General features: G+C 43.5%; 1 long non-coding RNA gene, 1 other non-coding gene and 1 pseudogene across 4 annotated transcripts in view; 1 reads left to right on the forward strand and 2 right to left on the reverse strand.

Annotated features, from left to right (window-relative positions):
- LOC144335337 (uncharacterized) overlaps window positions 1–18909 on the forward strand; it is a 273701-nt gene that overhangs the window by 119611 nt on the left and 135181 nt on the right. Inside the window, exon 4 of one of the 3 annotated variants that reach the window (XR_013406113.1) lies at window positions 14509–14644. The exons of the other annotated variants lie outside the window; for them this stretch is intronic. This is a non-coding gene — a long non-coding RNA (uncharacterized LOC144335337). The remainder of the gene's footprint in view (window positions 1–14508; window positions 14645–18909) is intronic. 3 annotated transcript variants of the gene reach the window in all.
- LOC114673257 (U6 spliceosomal RNA) lies at window positions 4581–4686 on the reverse strand. The gene has a single exon (XR_003723984.2). It is a non-coding gene; the product is annotated as a U6 spliceosomal RNA (small nuclear RNA).
- Window positions 6533–7312, reverse strand: LOC100429369 (large ribosomal subunit protein eL15-like; annotated as a pseudogene).

The following is an 18909-nucleotide window of genomic DNA, read 5'->3' on the forward strand; positions in this document are numbered from 1 at the left end:
ACACGGGGAGCCTCAGCAGATGGAGGCAAGCTGTGGGCACATCTTTGCAATCGCTTTCAGAGCACACAGGGCTTATTGTGGCATTGATTACTGGAGGCTCTGGGTGTTCAATTTGGCTTGAAAATGCCTCTCCCGAAAGTCAGAATAGCAATTAAGGAAAGCGTGGTGAGAGTACTAACCCATTTAATTAATGAGGTCATTTGTTTTGCTGAGAATCTTACTGAGGCCTAGGAGGAGGACTTGCTGCCATGGATTACAACCCCAAAGGAAGGACATTTTTTTCTGTTTAGCCCTTAAAATCCAAATCCCATCCTGCAACGCCAGTCACTGGTTTTAATTGACATTCAGTTGTCCTTTCACACTAATTTCTCTGTGGATCTGTTTGATTTAAGCGGTCCTCCCTAGTGAGGTTCTCAAAATGGATTAGACAATTTCAGCCAGTGTTTGCAGTGCACTGGACTCCTGTCCAAAGAATAACAACGAAATTAAATGGCTACAATGTCCTGCTTTTTTCCCTCTAAAGTAACAGAAGACGCAATCCTGGAACCTGTCTCCAGCATTCGCCAAGCCGGTGACTTTCACACACTCTTATCTGTTTACATCCAGTTCAGAAAGATGACTTCGGTAACAGACCTGTGCCAGAGCTCTGCAAACTTCACTAGGGCCTACAAAAGTAATTGTGACTTTATAAAAAACTCTCCAAAGCTCAGAAAGAAAATATTAACAAAATATTTTCCAAGGTAACATTAAGTCGTTGAGTCCACTAAAATTCAGTGCATGGTTATATTGTCATATATAAATTATATCCAATGTGGGCATATTTTGATTGTTATGTTTAATATGCTGTGAGGTTGAGTGTCTCCAAATATGAAGATAATTTGTGACTTTGAAAGCTCTAAAATGACCTTGAGTCTACTTGCTTCTTGAAATCTAGGTGAGATTATTTTTTGAACTTCCTATGGAAGTTCAAAGCCCTCCCTGTGATTTCTGCAATTTGCTGTGTTTCTGCTTGGGCAGGGCTTATAATCACGTGGAGAGGACGCTAAGACAAAAATGACTGGGCGGGGCCCTCATCAATTCCAATTCAGCAGGTCTGTGGGGAGGCCCAGAATATGCATTTCTCACAAGCTCTTAGGTGATGCTGATGCCACTGATCTTGGACCACACTTGTGTAACAGTGGTTCTCAAGCTGTCTTGGTCCATTTGTGTTACTATGAAGGAATATCTGAGGCTAAGTCATTTAGAAAGAAAAGAGGCTTATTTGGCTGATGGTTTTGCAGACTGTATAAAAGTCCTGGTGCCAGCATCTGCATCTGCGGAGGGCCTCAGGCTGCTTCTACTTACTGTGGAAGGGGAAGGGGAGCCAGCATGTGTAGAGATCATATGGTGAGAAAGGAAGCAAGAGAGAGATGAGGAAGGTGCCAGGTTCTTTTTTAACAGTCAGCTCTATAGAGTGAGAACTACTCATTTTCACCAAGACTGCACCAAACCCTTTATGAGGAATCTATCTCCATGACCCAAACACTTCCCATTAGTCCCCATCACCAACATTGGGTTCAGATTTCAACATGAGGTTTGGAGGGTCCAATATCCAAGCTCTATATACCTTAAAACTTAGCATCAGAATCACCTAGAGAGCTTAACAAAACACAGACTGCTGCCTCTCATCCCAGAGTTTCTGATTCAAGAGGTCTGGGGTAGGGCCCCCAGATTTTCATTTCTAACAAGTTCCCAGGTGATGCTGCTGCTGCTGGTCCCAGAACCAAACTTTGAGTAACGTGTCTTCAGAGGACCCTCCTTTGATCCTCCTTCAGCTGTGCCCTTCCCTACAGGGGAGTCTCGGGACTAAGGGACCATCCTCTTCCCCACTAGTCCCTACTCTGGGTACTTGAGATCCTTGTACAACTAGCCTTGAGCCCACTTCCAGGGCCTGCATGGGGACTATTCATAGGAGATGGGAGGGGAGTGGATGGAGTTGGATGTACAGACTGGGATGTCTACATACCATGTGAGGCCCTTGTAGTTCAGGATGGAGCCAAGGTTGAGAAGAATGGGGGATGGAACCAGGGCCCAAACATTCCTGTGCAGGCAGCATCAAATCTCCCATTTAGGACCATCCTGACCAGAGACGAGAAACCTGACAATTAGGAACATAGGTTCTCAAGTCACGCATACTTCCATTCGATCCGTGACTCTGAACTCTTTCCTGAGTGACCTCAGGTAAGTTATTAAACCTCTATGAACTTAGCCTCTGCATCTGTAAAACTGGAATACCAAATACCTACCTCATTGGTCTTTTGGCAAGAGTTAATGCAGTAAGGTGTATAAGGCATTGAGCATGAGCCTTGGAATGTCGTAAATGGTTGATATTATTGCTCTTGCTGTTGTTATTTTCAGTTGCTGCTTTATTAAGTCCTGTGGTGGGGGAAGTGCCTGTTATTCGTCACTGTCTTCTTCTTGCCTCGTGCCAGAGAAATCCAGGCACCTTCTGAGCAGGCTTTAGGCTCCTGCTGCTCTCCTCTGGCTGCTCTTTGCTCCGTCCTGCTCACAGCCCTAAGTCCTGTATTGCAGGCTATGAATAAAGGATGCTAGAGTTTAGAAGATACCATGTCTTTTTTTGTAAATGGCTGATGCGAATGAGAAACTTCGTAGAAAATAGTACTTTTTTTTCTTCTGTAATTAGAAGGTTCATGAAGCTATCTGCGGTCTAGATAATGACATTTGTGGAAAATAGTGCACCCAATGATTTGACCCTTGCTCCTGTTTTTCAAGGGTTTAATTTATGTTTTCTTTGCTTTGTGACTGCTTTAGATACAGTGATGAAATATGAGTGTTTTTGTGAGGGCTTAGGCAGCCCCCATGGATGCTGGAGTGTGGGCCCGTGTGAATGAGTGCCTCTCCTCATGTATATATGAGAATTCCAACCTCCAGCAGCAGCAATAATAACCTAACTTGTACTTTCACCAGGCTTTCCACAGGGCCATCCAGTCGTACTTTCTACAGTGATGAAAGTATCCTTTCTCTGTGTTGTCCAAAATGCAGCCACTAGCCACATGTGGCTATGAGCACTTGGAAGGTGACCAAAGGGACCGTAGGTGAAAATTGAATTCTAAATTTTGTTTACTTTTCATTAATTATTTAAACAGTCACTTAGCATTAGTAGCTACCATGTCGGGCAATGTGGATTAAGAAGGTGCTTGCAGACTTGATCTTTGCTACTTCCCTGAGAGAGGAATGGAGAAATGTATCATCTTATTGATGATGAAACTTTGGAGTGGAAAGATGGTGTGATTGGTTTAAGATCACAGTGCAGTGATCACACCTGGGTATGGGCAGGTCGTCATCCACCCCATCACCACAGGTAACCTGCTTCTTCAGAGCCTGAGAAAGTCTAATTAATACCTTAACTACTAAGAAAAAGTCAAACACTTCAATAGAAAAAAAATGAGAGGATAAAGAAGTAACATTCAAAAATTCAGAAGCATTTTTACATACTAGGAGTAGTCAATTAGAAAATACAGGCTTTCGATATGAAGAAAAGCTGTGAAACTGTCCAGAAAGCCACAAAGGAAGATGTGAATAAACAGAGATACATTGTGTTCCTGGTGGGAAGTCCCAATAGGTCAGTTCTACACAGAGTAATTTATAAATATAAAGCAATTCCCTTAAGAACCTTAGGGATATTTCATGGAGTTTTTCAAACTGAAGAAAAAAATGCACCTAAAGTAGAAAATGTAAGAGAATAGCACAGACATTTAAAAATACAAATCAGAAGCTTGAAGGGGCAGAGAAACACATGGCAAAGTTGTAATAACTGAAACAACATGGGGATGGTGTGTAAATAGCTTGAAGGACAAATGTAACAGAGCAGACAGTCCAGAACGAACCCATGTATGTGTGGGAACTAGGATGTGATAGCAGCAATGCCTCAGGCCAGTGGGAAAAGATGGCAGTTCTGTCCTGCACTGAGATTTATAGTGAAAAATTAGAAACAAATGTCCCACAATAGAAAATTAATAAAATATCTTTTAAGACTATGCATTCACTAGATGACAAAATAAACCATTTTAAAATGATGATGTTACTAAGTGACAAAATGATGAACGTTATTTATAGAGATGTATGTGATATACTGTTAAGTGAGCACAAAAACACAGTTTATGAAACTGTAAAAAGGGCTGGCTCTGGTGGCTCATGCCTGTAATCCCAGCACATTGGGAGGCCAAGCGGGGGCAGATCACCTGAGGTGAGGAGTTCGAGGCCAGCCTGGCAACATGGCGAAACTCTATCTCTACGGAAAAACAAAACAAAAAAAATGTAATCCCAGCTACTCCAGAGGCTGAGGCAGGAGAATCGCTTGAACCTGGGGCAGAGGTTGCAGTGAGCCGAGATCATGCCACTGTACTCCAGCCTGGGCGACAGAGTGTCTCCATCTCAAAAAACATAACAGTGAAAAGCATCATGTGATCCATGTTTGCTAAGTACGTTCACATATATGGATACTTCTACTTATGAAAGTCACAAATATACACGTCTATCCTGATCCAACCTTTAAACTTTATTTTTATATTTTTGTTTTTAAAAGTATGGAATGCTTCACAAGTTTTTTGTTATCTGTGCAGCGACGCCATGCTAATCTTCTCTGTATCGTTCCAATTTCAGCATATGTGCTGCCAATGTGAGTACATGACTTAATTTTTTAGACCAATCTTAACTGAGGTACTACACAATCAGTAGCTTAAGCCTCTACTTGGTTGGGTTAAGCGTTAAGCCATACCTCCCAATCTTGGCTTCAGGGGTCTATGCCTCATGGCTGGGATCCTATGTGGCTTCCTGAGTTGCCTTTGAAGTTGACCACATTCCCAACCATGTGGGCTTAGGAAACAGCCCTGGGGGTATATTTTTCTCTAGATCATAACTCTTCCTCGTGATCTTTCTTTTTTCCTTGTCCATTACACCAGGTCCTTCCCTGTTTGGTCTAGCAAGCAGAGATCAGGCAAGTATCACATCTAAATAGATTCCACTGACATTCCAAGGGAAACGGAGTGGCTCTTTCTGAAAAATAAGAACATGCAAAACTCTAGAAAGGCCACGGGAACGAAAAATGTTTTCTTTAAAAGCCTTGAGTCCGCATCCTCCACTCTTAAGTGGGGAGCCCAGAACAATCTTCCCAATCTCTTATTCATTTTCCTTTTTTTTTTTTTTTTTTTGGTGATGGAGTTTCGTTCTTGTTGCCTAGGCTGGAGTGCACTGGCACGATCTCAGCTTGCCTCAGTTTCCACCTCCTGGGTTCAAGAGATTCTCCTGTCTTAGTCTCCTGAGTAGCTGGGATTACAGGCATCCGCTACCACACCCAGCTAATTTTTTGTACTTTTAGTACAGATGGGTTTGACTGTGTTGGCCGGGCTGGTCTCGAACTCCTGATCTCAGGTAATCTACCGGCCTTGGCCTCCCAGAGTGCTGGGATTACAGGCATGAGCCACCATGCCTGGCCTCTTATTCACTCTTTATATTCTCCCAATAACTTTTGGACTTAATGAGGAAAGTGTGTTGTTTGAACACCGTGCTTGGCATATTCAGCTTCATATTCACAGCCAGTGCTCATCTGGGCCAGGTCTCCCATAGCTAGCTCATTTTAGTGTATCCAGATCATGGTAGTTTACCAGGACACATCACTTCTTCTCCCACCCACCCTCCTACCCATTCCTGCCTCCGTTTCAGAGGGACACATGGTGGTAGAGCCCTGACACTGCTGGATATTATCTAGAATGAATTCCTGAAACAAACTGCTTCTGAAGAGCCTCCCAGCCTGTTGGCTGAGTGAGCGAGAATTAAGTGTCAGTGAAGAAACTAAATTACCACCTACTGCTTCATCCATATAATTAAGTTAATAATTAAAACATGACTAGCAGGGGCTTCATCCACCAGGAATCATAATATGCTTCTTTTTTAGACCCTTGTCACAAAATATGAAAACCACATCGGTAATTGTTATCAGAACTGCTTAGCAACCTCGGCTTTAATTGTCAGCCAGCTTATCAGAACATGCAGTTAATTATCGTGTCTCATACCTAGAATGTTCGGCATGTGAAAGAGTCCCGGAGATGGATCTTCCCTGCGGTGAAATGGAGTCAGATGGATCACCTGCAGGGGGGTTCACCCTGGGAGAGTATTTCAGAATTTGCCTGCTTCTTCCTGGAACCAGCCTTTGTTAGAATGCATGATTCCATGATGAAAACTTGCAGATTTTCCATGGAGGAGAAGACCCCTTCCTGATCATATGTCTATTGTTACGGGACTGTCTCATTAACGGTACAGTTGCTGAGCCAGCCCAGGTTTCGTATTCTTGTTAGTAACAGGTATTTGGATGCTCATAACAGTTCTAGGGGAAATTTATGAGTGATGACGTAAAATAAAACACTGGATCTGAGAACGAAGAGATGAGTTCTATGGCCAATTTTTCTGCCACTAGCTGTGGGCCTTTCTTCAAATCTTATCTCACCAAACCTCAGTTTCTTAACCTGTTAAATAGGTAGGAGTGTGATAGCCTGAGCTGGTATGCCTTGGGCTGCTGGCCCATCAGTAAGTGCAAAGAGGTATGGCCATTGGAGGTTTTTTTGTTTTTTTGTTTGACTGTCCTAAATTGTTTCTTAGGTGTGAGTTTTACAAACATTGTTTATATTAGTGGTAACGGTGGAGCCGGAGAGTATTGTGCCTTCTCCACGTTGCACAGCGAGAACCACCATCAGTGTGGTGGAACTTATGGCCCTTTCCAAGGCCACAGCTCTTTCAGCCTGCAGCGATCAGCCCATTCATCTCCCTGTGCTTGTGGACTGCTGTGGTGATTCACAGGATGTCAGGATTTCTTCTGACAGCTTTACGCAATGTATCAATGAGGATAACCTCAACAAATTTGTATGAGGAATCTTTACCAATGCAGTGAGAATTCAGGCCTCTTAGAGGCCCACAGTGGCATCCAGCTCACTCCTCTGCAAGGAACCCAAGGCTTTGAGCAAACGTTAGCTGGTTAATACCAGGATGGACAGGCTTGCTGTAAGTTGCACCCTTAGGAACTGGGTGTTTTTGGCCACCACGGCGCATGTGAATCCTATATATAACGTAACCTGGCTTGGCCTTCTATCCCAGCCCGTGCCCCTTGTATCTGACTTGAGGGATGGAAAAGAAGCCAGAAGAGAGTCACACTAAGCGAATGTTTCAGAAAGAATGGAAATGTCTTTTCCAAACACTCCTTAGAGGCCAGGAGAAATGACTGAAAGGGTTTTACTGAAACGGGTCCAGTTAAACAACCCATTACGGTATTACAGTTTTTTGCTAACATGTCTATCCACTAGTCTGAAAACTCCTTTAGTCTTCTCGTGCCCTGTAACTTTGCTTGGACTTGTATCTCTCAGAAGAAAGTGCAGTCTTCTCAGCACACATTGTGGGCTACCCAAACAATTACAAGCTGGAATCCCCAGGACCTGTCCTTAGCCCCTTTTCTTCTGGTGCTGTCGTAACCTTCCTTGGCCTCGTATCCCTCAGAAGAAGCTGCATTACATCAGACTGCTTCTTCCTCCATGGCTCCTGGGTGTCCTTGTGTGTACCCATCTTGGCTTACTGGATGGCTGCTGCCAGATGGAAAGGCCGTTGGAATTATTAAAATGCAGAAATGCTCTGTACCGACTGGCAAACAGCCACCATCAAAGCCCCTCTTCCTGCATCCCTTGCCGAGTGCCTCCTGACCGCCTTGGCTGCAGGTTTCCTCACCTGGACTCCCGTCAGTATCAGCTAAAGTTTCACATCTGGCCCAGATGCCTTGTGACACGGCGTCCTTGTTGTCATCATCAAGGTCATCTTTGAGTCCTCAGTACCTTGGCCATGCCCACGGCTAAAGGACATTGATGCCCTTGGGGAGAAGCATCACCCACCTGACGAGTTACTGGTTGTTCACACTCTCTACAAACAAAAAGGTGATTTTTAGATTTTTCCATCTGTCTCTTTGTTTTTGGCCAGCTGGGTGGGGTCAAGGTCAGATTTTGGCTGTGAGTGTCTATTAACACGTGCACTTTTGCTTCACAAATGGAGGAAAAACCTGTTAATGGTAGAGTCTTCGGATAATTCAGGCAAGGATTAGACTGAAGATGACCTTGACTTTGGAGATAATGAAATTTAATTATGTAAATACAATTGGAATACTGAAAGCACATAAATAAAATTGTTTTTGAGCACACAACTCACTCTTTAGGTGGTGGCCACTGGTAGGATTGTGATTCGAGCTAGGTAGGCTGTGGGCTATTCACATAATGATTATTAGTGAGACTGCAGTTCTTTTCAAAGATCTGGTTGATTTCTCTGTTCATTTATTGCAAATGACTGAAGACTTGTTACATGTTTTCTATCTCCTCTAGAAGTGATTTTTAAGACCTTTTAATGCCTATGGCATATTCATTCATTCAATAAACAGTTTTTGAGGCTTTACTCTGTGCCAGACGTTTTGCTAGTTGCTGGGAACAAAGGCACAAAACCATGTTTACTAAAGGTTTCAAGCTAGTGGTTAGACATGTTAACAAAAAATACGTAATACCATAAATGAATTGTTTTACTGGACATCTTTCAGTCATTTCCCTGGCCTCTTAGGAATGTTTGTCAAATACAACATTTCCATTCTTTCTGAAACATTTGCTTGGCGTGACTCTCTCTTCTGGTTTCCCTTCCATTTCTTAGGCTGCTTCTTCTCAGTTTGGGCTACCTATATTAGCCAGTTCTCACACTGCTGATAAAGACATACCCGAGACTGGGTTATTAATGAGGAAAAAGAGGTTTAAAGGATTCACAGTTCCTCATGCTCAGAGAGGCCTTCCAATCATGGTGGAAGGCAAAAGGCACGTCTTACATGGTGGCAGACAAGAGAGAACGAGAACCAAGTGAAAGGGGTTTCCCCTTATAAAACCATCAGCTCTCGTGAGACTTATTCACTACCATGAGAACAGTATGGGGGAAACCGCCCCCGTGATTCAATTATCTCCCACCAGGTCCCTCCTACAACACGTGGGAATTATGGGAGCCACAATTCAAGATGAGATTTGGGTAGGGACACACCCAAACCATATCACTATCCCAACAATTAAAAGTTGGAATTCCTCAGGACCTGTCCTAAGCCTCTTTCTCTTCTCATGCTCTGTGCTCTTCCTAGAGCACTTCTTTCACTTCCATTGCCTTAATTACCATTGCTATGCCAGTCTCTTAAGGGCAACCCTCTCTTCAAGAGAAATACATCCAACAGCCCATTGGATGTCTCTCCTTAGACATCTCACAGGCTGCCTGAAACTCAACATGTCCCAAATAGAATTCTTGTTCTCTGAGCTGCACCCACCCCCTCTTTCTATTCTAATGTCCTAGATGTTTTGTTAATGACATTACTGTCCACCCAGTTGGTCAAGCCAGAAACCCAACAATTACCTGACATTCCTCTCCCTATACCTCATAATCAAGTTTTGTTAGTCCTACCTCCGTCTGTATCTCTGGAGAGTTTCCCAAGTGCCACAGCCACCATGCCTGTCTAAGTCCTCACTGTCTCATACCTGGTGGGGTAACGTTCTGGTGTTTCTAGCTCCACTGCTGCTCCCCTGCAGACCTTCTTCCACATGGCAGATGTGGTCATCTGCTTCAATTGTGGATCTGATTATGTCTACAGCAGTTGCCATTGGAGGTCTGCCGAACCTATAAGCCAGTACCTCTCCTTCATAGAGACGTGTGCTGATTCCTGAAGTCATGTTTGCATCATGAAAGCTGGAGTTTCCTTGCCCAGCTCATAGCTCATTGAGTTAGGCATGAATACACTGATCCAAGCTGGCTTAACTGAATTCTTTCTCCATAAAGTTTGAATGGGAGTCAGTAACCACTGTTGTGTGTGTCTCTCTGTATGGCCAGACCCTTTAGTTTGTTTTTTCCTTCTTTCTTCCTTTCTTTTCATTTCCTTTCCTTCCTTCCTCTTGTTTTTTTCCTTTCTCTTTTCTTTTTTTTATCCTGCTTTATTGAAGTAAAATTGACAAATATTGTGTATATTTAAGGTATAAAACAGGAGGCTTTGATATACATGTACTGTACATTGAGAAAAAATTACTACTATCAAACTAATTAGCATATTCATCACCTCACACAGTCACTGTGTGTATGTGCTGAGAACATTGACTATCTACTGATTTTGCATATTTCAAGTATACAAGAAAGTATTACTGACTATAGTCACCATGCTGTACATTAGATGTCTGGATCTTCATCCTGTGTAACTGACAGTTTGTACCCCTTGACCAATATCTCTGGAACCATTATCCCCACACCCCAGCTTCTGACCACTGCCATTTTACTCCCTGCTTCTGTGAGTGTGTTAGATTCCACATATAAGTGAGATCATGCCGTATTGGTCGTTCTGTACCTGGCTTATTCCATTTACCATAATGCCTGATATAGTTTGGCTGTGTTCCCATCCAAATCTCAGCTTGAACTGTATCTCCCAGAATTCTCACATGTTGTGGGAGGGACTCGGGCGGGGGGGGTGATTGAATCATGGGGGTCGGTCTTTCCTGCTCTATCCTCATGATAGTGAATAAGTCTCATGAGATCTGATGGGTTTACCAGGGATATCTGCTTTTGCTTCTTCCTCATTTTTCTCTTACCACTGCCATGTAAGAAGTGCCTTTCGCCTCCTACTATGATCCTGAGGCCTCCTCAGCCATGTGAAACTATAAGTCCAATGAAACCTCTTTATCAGCAGTGTGAAAGTGAACTAATACAATGTTCTACAGATAGAACCATAAGTTGCAATCTAAGGGTTGCAGGGTGACTGTCATCTACCCTGTTTTTGGAGAAGCAAGGAAAATAAACTGCAAACAGAGGAAGGGAAAGTAGTGAAGCAGAAACACTGAGCGGCAACAGCACAGATGGAGAGATACCAACTCTGGGCTTTCCCAAGAGTTTCCAGATCATGACTCCAGGCTCTTTTCTTGCTTAAGTTTCATTAAATTTCTATGAATCCTTATAATAAATTTCTACATTTCACTTTAGCTACTTTGAGCTGATTTCTATTTTCACTCCCAAACAATTTTCACTCCCACACTGGCATTATCATGTTAAAAAAAAAAAAAGTCAAAGTTCCCTTGACCTTAGGACGCAGCCCCAAATTTCGAAGCTGAACCCAAAGCCCTGGTCAACTTGGCTTCTCACTGCTTTGTGCTCTGCACTCCAGTCACCCTGGAAGACTTCTGGTTCCTGGACATGCTGCCTTCTCTTTTGTCCCTGCCCCTGTCATCCTCCTGCCTAGAATATACTTTGATTCCCTTCTCCACCTACTTGTGCCGTGCTCTTCCTTCACTTTGCAACATAAATGCCAGTTCCTAGGAAGCCAGCATCTTGGCTTTCCAAGCAAGGCTGCTGCCCTCAAGGAGGACTCCCTTGGCACTCGATATTTCCTCCCTACATTCACCTCCCCATCATACCTTAGCTCCATGAAGGTAGCAGCTGTGGTCTGGTTCATTCTTAGCTGTATGCTCAGCCCTTGGTGTTATGCCTGCCACAGAGACAGTCCTCAATAACCATCTGTGCATGAATTGGTTGCTGGGAGAACCCTGGAGAAGGAGCAGCCATGCTTGCAAGGAGAGCTAGGGAAGATTTTGCAGAGGAGGTGGTGTCTGAGCAGAGCCTTAAAGGACAGACAAGAAGATCCCATCTAAGACACTCTCGAGAATTCAGGGACACAGGTGGGGCACTTTGGGAGGGTGGGGAGTCTGGGATTTCAAGTCAGGTGATCCTACTAACTGTGGGACTGAGGGCAAAGTCCTGGCTAGAAGGGTTAGTGTGAAGGTCGGAAAGGGCAATTACAGAGTACCAGCCATTACTTTTAATAAGAGAAAACAATTATTATTTTCTGTAGATCTGAGCATCACCAAATGCCTTATATTGTTGTAAGGATTACATTTTCTGAACAATAATGAAAACCCTAAATAAAGTTGTTATTAATAACACTGTTATTATTAATTGTGGTAATCAGAACTTGAAGCCCACAGTGAAGTGCTCCTTCTCTCAACAACGGGGCAATCATCCTTTTCCTTTGAGTGTTAAAGTGAAACATGCAAAGTTACTAGAAATATATAGAATAGTTCTCAGACCAGCTCCACTGAAATGTAACTTGGTTGAACATATTTACATATTAAAAAAAGAGTATGTCAATCAGAGAATTAAGGGACAGGAAAAGCAGTCACAGAGGCCAACAGATTTGACTTGGTCTGTGCAGGAAGGAGGGAGGAGGGCAGTTCAGCCAGCGGAAGTGATGGCTTTCTGTTTCCGAGGCCAGCGCTAGGATGCAGAGACGCTCTGAGGATACCAGCAATTTCCTCTCTGCTCCCTGATGTCACCTTAAAGGACCTGCCTAAGTCACAGCACTCAATGAGACAGATTTTTATAGCAAAAGCTCCAGCTCCTGGCTCCTCCATCCTGACCATAACTGACAGAGTTAAGAGCGAACACCAGACTGGAGCTGAGATTATCAGTTTCAATGTGTTCACATCTTTGCATCAGGGATAGGAAGACTGACACATTTGGCTGTTGGGGGAACAAGGCTGGAACGTTGGAATATCATGGAACAGAAGCCATCATCTTGGGATGGCTTTGTTGAAGCCTTGTACACACAGAGATGTAAGCAAAGTCACGTCTGCAAGAAGAGAACAGTAAATAAGATACACAGAAAAGAAGAGATAAGAGGAGGAGAGGAGAGAGAGTGAGAGAGAAAGGAAGGAAGAGAGTGAGAATGCCATCTACTGAATTTCTGGTTCCATGAAGCCTCGCTCTGCTTCTCAATAGCTTTCCTTTTTCACGTGAGCCTTGATGAATAGAGCTATGTTCCACACAACCAAACCATTTCTAACTAAGATGGAGTTTGAGCTGAGAGCCTCAACTATTTCAGGTTTTCCTGGAAAGATCTTCCCAGTGTGAGTGAAATGAATGGATCATGCTGCGTCAGCCAGACACGGTCAGACTGGGACTCGAGCCAGGTCTGCTTCTTAGATTCATGGCCTACCACCATGAAAGCTGGGACCTTGTTGTATGATAATGTGGCTTCCACACGTGGGTGGCATAAAGCAATGCCAATTTATTATCTTGCTATTCTTCAGTTTGGAAGTTCAACATTGGTCTCACTGGGATGAAATGAAGTCATCATCAGGGCCGATTCCTTTGGTAGCTCTCAGGAAGAATCCATTTCCTTGTGCATTTCCAGCTTCTGGAGGCTGCCCACATTCCTTATCTTGTGGCCCCTTCCTCCACATTCAAAGTGAATGATGTGGCATCTTTCTGACTCTGCTTCCAGTGTCACAGCTTTCTCCAACTCACTCTTCTTAATCCCTCTGCCCCATGTGAATACACTGAGTCCACTTGGCTAAATCAGGATGATTTTCTCATCTCAAGGTTAGCTGATTAGCAACTGATATCGTTCGGCTGGGTCCCCACCCAAATCTCATCTTGAATTCCCGCATGTGGTGGGGGGGACCTGGTGGGAGGTAATTGAATCATGGGGGCAGGTCTTTCCCATGCTATTCTCATGATAGTGAATAAGTCTCATGAGATCTGATGGTTTTACAAGGGGCAGTTTCCCTGCACAAGTTCTCTCTTTACCTACTGCCATCCATGTGAGATGTGACTTGCTCCTCCTTGTCTTCCAGCATGATTGTGAAGCTTCCCCAGCCATGTGGAACTGTGAGTCCATTAAATCTCTTTTTCTTCCCAATCTCAGGCGTGTCTTTATCAACAGCATGGAAACAGACTAATACAGCAACCTTAATTCCCCTTTTTCATATAACCTAACAATTCACAGGGCCCAGGGATGAGGGCATGGGCATCTTGGTGGGTAGGGAGTATTATTCTACCTACTCTATGTAGGGTGAAAAGAACAAAATACCAACGTAGAGGTTCTTTTAAAATATTCATTTTGGCTTAGGAAACCTTGATGCTCAACTAGTGATCTTCTGAACCCATGCTTTAATGAAAAATAGCATGGACTTTCCATTCCTTTAGTCCTGAGTTCGATCCTACCAAGTCTATGACTTCAGTATGTGTGTTTAACTTCTCTGTACTTCCACTTCCTCCTCCATAAAATGCAGATAATGATGGTACTGTTTGGGGAGCTAGATGAAATCAAATATGCTTTTAAAAAAACATTATAAATGCCTATGTTTTTCACTTTCCTTACTTTCCTTTTCCTTTCCTTCCAAATCTTGACAGCCTGGAACCATGAACTACATATACCAAGAATGCTCCTCAGTGACAGAAGACCCATGCTGTCTTGGCCACGCTATGTCTCAGTTGCAGAAGTGACCTAGTGCTAGAAATCTGAAACTAGCATTCTACTGGGATGACAATCCATAATCTCCTCATGCTCCTTCTGCCCCATATTTCAGGTCTTGTTATCTCTGGGAGTGAGTCATCCAAGGGTTTCTTTTTGTCTTTCTTTTCTCACAGCATAAAATGACAAGGACCAGGAAGCCAAGGACAGGATATTTTTGGGACTGCTAAGTAGGAGCTACCAGGACTGTGATCTCGGGGGCCTGTCTGAGTGATGGGAGGTATTGAAGAATTCCCAATGGACTGCATCCAGGTCATGGCTACCGCAAGCTTTTCCCAATTCCTTTGAGCAACTTATATTCCTTTTTTTGTCTTTTTTTTTTTTTTTTTTTAATTTACTTTAAGTTCTGGGATACATGTGAAGAATGTGCAGGTTTGTTACATAGGTATACATATGCCATGGTGGTTTGCTGTACCTATCAATCTGTCATCTAGACTTTAAGCCCTGCATGCATTAGGTATTTGTCCTAATGCTCCCTCTCCTTTTGCTCCCCACCCCTCAACAGGCCCTGGTGTGTGATGTTCCCCTCCCTGTGTCCATGTGATCTCATTGTTCAACTCCCACTTCTTAGTGAGAACATGTGGTGTTTGGTTTTCCGTTCTCTGTTAGTTTGGTGAGAATGATGGTTTCCAGCTTCATCCATGTCCCTGCAAAGGACATGAATTCATTCTTTTTCGTGGCTGCATAGTATTCCATAGTGTAAATGTGCCACATTTTCTTTATCCAGTCTATCACTGATGGACATTTGGGTTGGTTCCAAGTCTTTGTTACTGTAAATGAGCAACTTATATTTCTTTAAAGGATTCACTGCCTGCAAGTGTGGGTGAGCTCTGTACATCTGTAACCACAGCCATGGGCTTCTGATGATGACTTTGTATTTTCCTTTATGTCTGAAGGAGCTTGGCTGCCTTTGACCTCACCACCCTAGGGATTGAAATAGCGTGAAGCGAAGGAGTTCCTGTGTTGGTTTGTTGCAGAAAGATAGTCCAGTTGGATTTAAATGGTATCATTATGGAAATGCAACCAGTTCAGGTATCAAAGCCTCTGCAAAACATTCTAGAAGGTTACTCATGTTTTAGCTGAAAAAGCAGTCAGCTGATTAGAATGTATGGCTCCTCAACTTTCCTTTCAGTTTTGGACACAGTTTCCATACCTCATTGGCAGCTCACAATGCATCTTCACAGACATGAGCACTTTTTTCTAGTGCTTGGGTTCCTAGTAGTGCTCAGAGTCAGACAGGCTGGTGTTGAAATCTCAGTTCTCCTGAAACTAGCAGTCACTTAATCTTTCTGAGTTTCAGTTCTCCTAACTGTAAAATGGTGGCACTAATAACAATTTTCTTGAATTGCTGTACTTATTAAATGCCCCTAGCATGGCACCAAGCCCTCGTTAAGCACTTGGAAGTGAATATCCATTTCTTATTTTTGGGTTCTCTGCATATAATGTTTATATACATCTTAATTAAAACTGCTTCTTTCCTTAAAAAAAATCTAATATTCATGTATAGAAGAGTATTCACAGAAAAGCATGCATCTACCTTTCCTTCTCTGGGCACAGCAGACACTTGCCTTCCCAGATTTGGAAATGAAGGAAACAAGATTGCCTTTTGGGGAATTAGGCACAGTGGTTCACAGTACAGATATGTGAAATCTGTTGAAGGAGAAGGCACAGCTCTCAGGTAGACAAGCCCCCACAGCCACCAGATTGAATATATTTCCATTAAGAAAGGATGTGTCCATCAGAGGAAGGACTTGTCAACTCTGGAATAAAAAAGAAACGTGAGTGCAACAGGTAAATATCAGCAGGATCCATCCTAGGATATTCCACTTAACCGGTGACTGGAAGAGTTCTGGTTTTGTCAGGGCAGAGAGTGGAGCCCACATATGTTATGTGACTCTGGTCTCACTGGCAAGACTATCCTCCTTGTAGAATGAAAACACTGAGCTATCTCAGCTGGATGCCTGAAGCACTGGATTATTAAACTTCCCTCATTCTGACTTCAGGCTCACCAGAAACTTTCAGTCTATGTTTCAGCTTCTCCTTGGAGTCTGTCTGTGGTGAGAGATTGGGCTAATTTTATGGAATCTGAGTTTTTAGGTCCCTGTGCCAGTAATTTCTCACAGTAAATGAAGGCATTGGTGTTCTGGTTTTATCTGTCAGTGCTCTGTGCTTGGGTAAAGTGTCTCTATTGAGAGATGGATCCCTTTTCAGATTCTGTAGCATCCAAGTAGCAGATCTAGGATGATGGAAAATTCCCCAAGGTAAGCCATATTAGTTTATAAGACATCTTGGAAGATAGTCTGCTGGCCTTTCCTCTTGGTGACAACCATCTGGCATTTCAGAAGAAGAACATTTCCAACTTTGACACTAACCGTACATCCTCTCCCCACTCCATCTCACTCAATAACAGCCCACAGTGTTGGTGTCACATACTAGAGAGATCCTGGGATTTGGAACCAAGCAGATGGGGTTTGATCCTGTCTCTGCTGCCTTCTGTCTATATGATACTGGGCATGTAATCTAATGTTTCTGAATATCAGTTTCTCCATCTGTAAAATGAGATTCCTCACAGGAATGTTGCAAGGATGAAAGTGATGCGGCTCAACAAATGTAGCTATGATTATCGTGTACATTGGCGAGGACTCCCTGATGTAGAATGATGGTCAAGTGTGGATCTTTCATTCTAATATGTACAGAGAATCTGTTATGTGCAATGGCGCCTTTCTAGTTTTCAGTGATGTGTCATCCTCGTGGCCTTTCCTGGGGTGGGCTTCGCCTTAAGGAAGGCTAATGGATTTCTGCACCTAAGAGCTCAAGGACCTTGCTGAATTTTTAATTTTCCCACAAACTAACAAAGTTGCAATACCTCAGTCTGGCTTCACTGTTCCAGGCATTGGTAAAATTAGGTTGTCTCTCCTCTCTGGGCAAGACTGTGCTTTCATTCTTTTGATTATAAGGGGCGAGTGTTTTAGCACACTCAGAGATGAAAACCATCACAGTTTCCCTCTCGGCGAAATTCAGGCTGCATTGCCGAGCGATAGCCAGGTGGCCTGCATTGCTTCCATCCTTCTGTATGTTCTTCTTACAAGGTCTGAATAGGCTGGAGCTTCCCTGAACGCTTTGTGATGGGAATAGATGTGGAGGGCCTTCACCTGTGGCCTCAAGTTGAACCCCTGAAAGTATAAAGAGGCAACGACTTTGGAGAAGCAAATTTGTTTTTTTTTTTTTTTTTTTTTTTTGAGATGGAGTCTCGCTCTGTCGCCCAGGCTGGAGTGCAGTGGCGCAATCTCAGCTCACTGCAAGCTCCGCCTCCCGGGTTCACGCCATTCTCCCGCCTCAGCCTCCTGAGCAGCTGGGATTACAGGCACCGACCACATGCCTCGCTAATTTTTTGTATTTTTAGTAGAGACGGGGTTACACTCTGTTAGCCAGGATGGTCTCGATCTCCTGACCTCGTGATCCACCCGACTCGGCCTCCCAGAGTGCTGGGATTACAGGCGTGAGCCACTGCGCCCGGCGCAAATTTGTTTTAAGGATATAAGCATATATATGTCATTTTTTGGTCTTCCTTAAAGTAGAAATTATTGCTTCATGGTACCATTCGATCAGAACTTCAGCAACTGGTTCGTTAAATGAGAAAATTCTTTTTTGCATCTGCCCATTTCTACCTGATCTCTGTCCCTGGAAAACATTTTGGGTGAATACAGTCGCTTTTGGGGTCACTCTTAGACAATAATGACAAATTTAATATAATAATGTTACTTGGCTACTTTTAGGTAAGAGATAATCTAGTCTAGTCTAATATACAAACTCCAGACTCTCCTTCCATCACTTGGCCTGTTTCATGTTTGGAAGTCATAGTCGGGAAATACTTGCGGTTGCTTCTCCACTCATGCCCATCTTAACTACCCTGACACCCTAGCAGACATTTTAGGACCCTCCTGTGTTGGAGTCATAGGTGGGGAGGAGAGGAAGGACAGAAGAGGCCTCCTGCAGCTGCCTGTAACCTGCATGTGGCAGTAAGCACACGTCTCTCTCTACATGGCACTTTGTGATTTCCTCCATGAGCCCTTTCACTGCAGCCCCTAAAGCTGAGGAAACCACCACATGTTGGCTGCTTTTGACTTTTTTCTCTTGACAGCTGCGCACCCAATGGGACGCCCACAGCCCCTTCTGCTGAGATTGCCTCACGCCTGGCAGGAAGCCCACATAGGCAAGCTTCTTTTCTTCCTCTTCATTTAAAACAAAAAAGAAAACACTTAAGTGGTAACCTGATTATAAAAGCAACACACGTGACAACAGAATCTTTCTAAAAATAAGAGAGCAGAAGATAATTAGTCAAATTCCTGCCACCTACATCCCAAATGCCCATCAGCAGATGAATGAAGAAACAAATCATTGTACGTTCCCACGCTGGAGTACCACTCAGCGATAAAAAGGAGTGAACTCTTGATACAACAACATGGGTGCATCTAAAAATAATTACGCTGAGTGAAAGAAGGCGGACAAAAAAAGCA

Source organism: Macaca mulatta, chromosome 16 (assembly GCF_049350105.2).
Source record: "Macaca mulatta isolate MMU2019108-1 chromosome 16, T2T-MMU8v2.0, whole genome shotgun sequence".
In the NCBI taxonomy this organism is placed as follows: Eukaryota; Metazoa; Chordata; class Mammalia; order Primates; family Cercopithecidae; genus Macaca; species Macaca mulatta.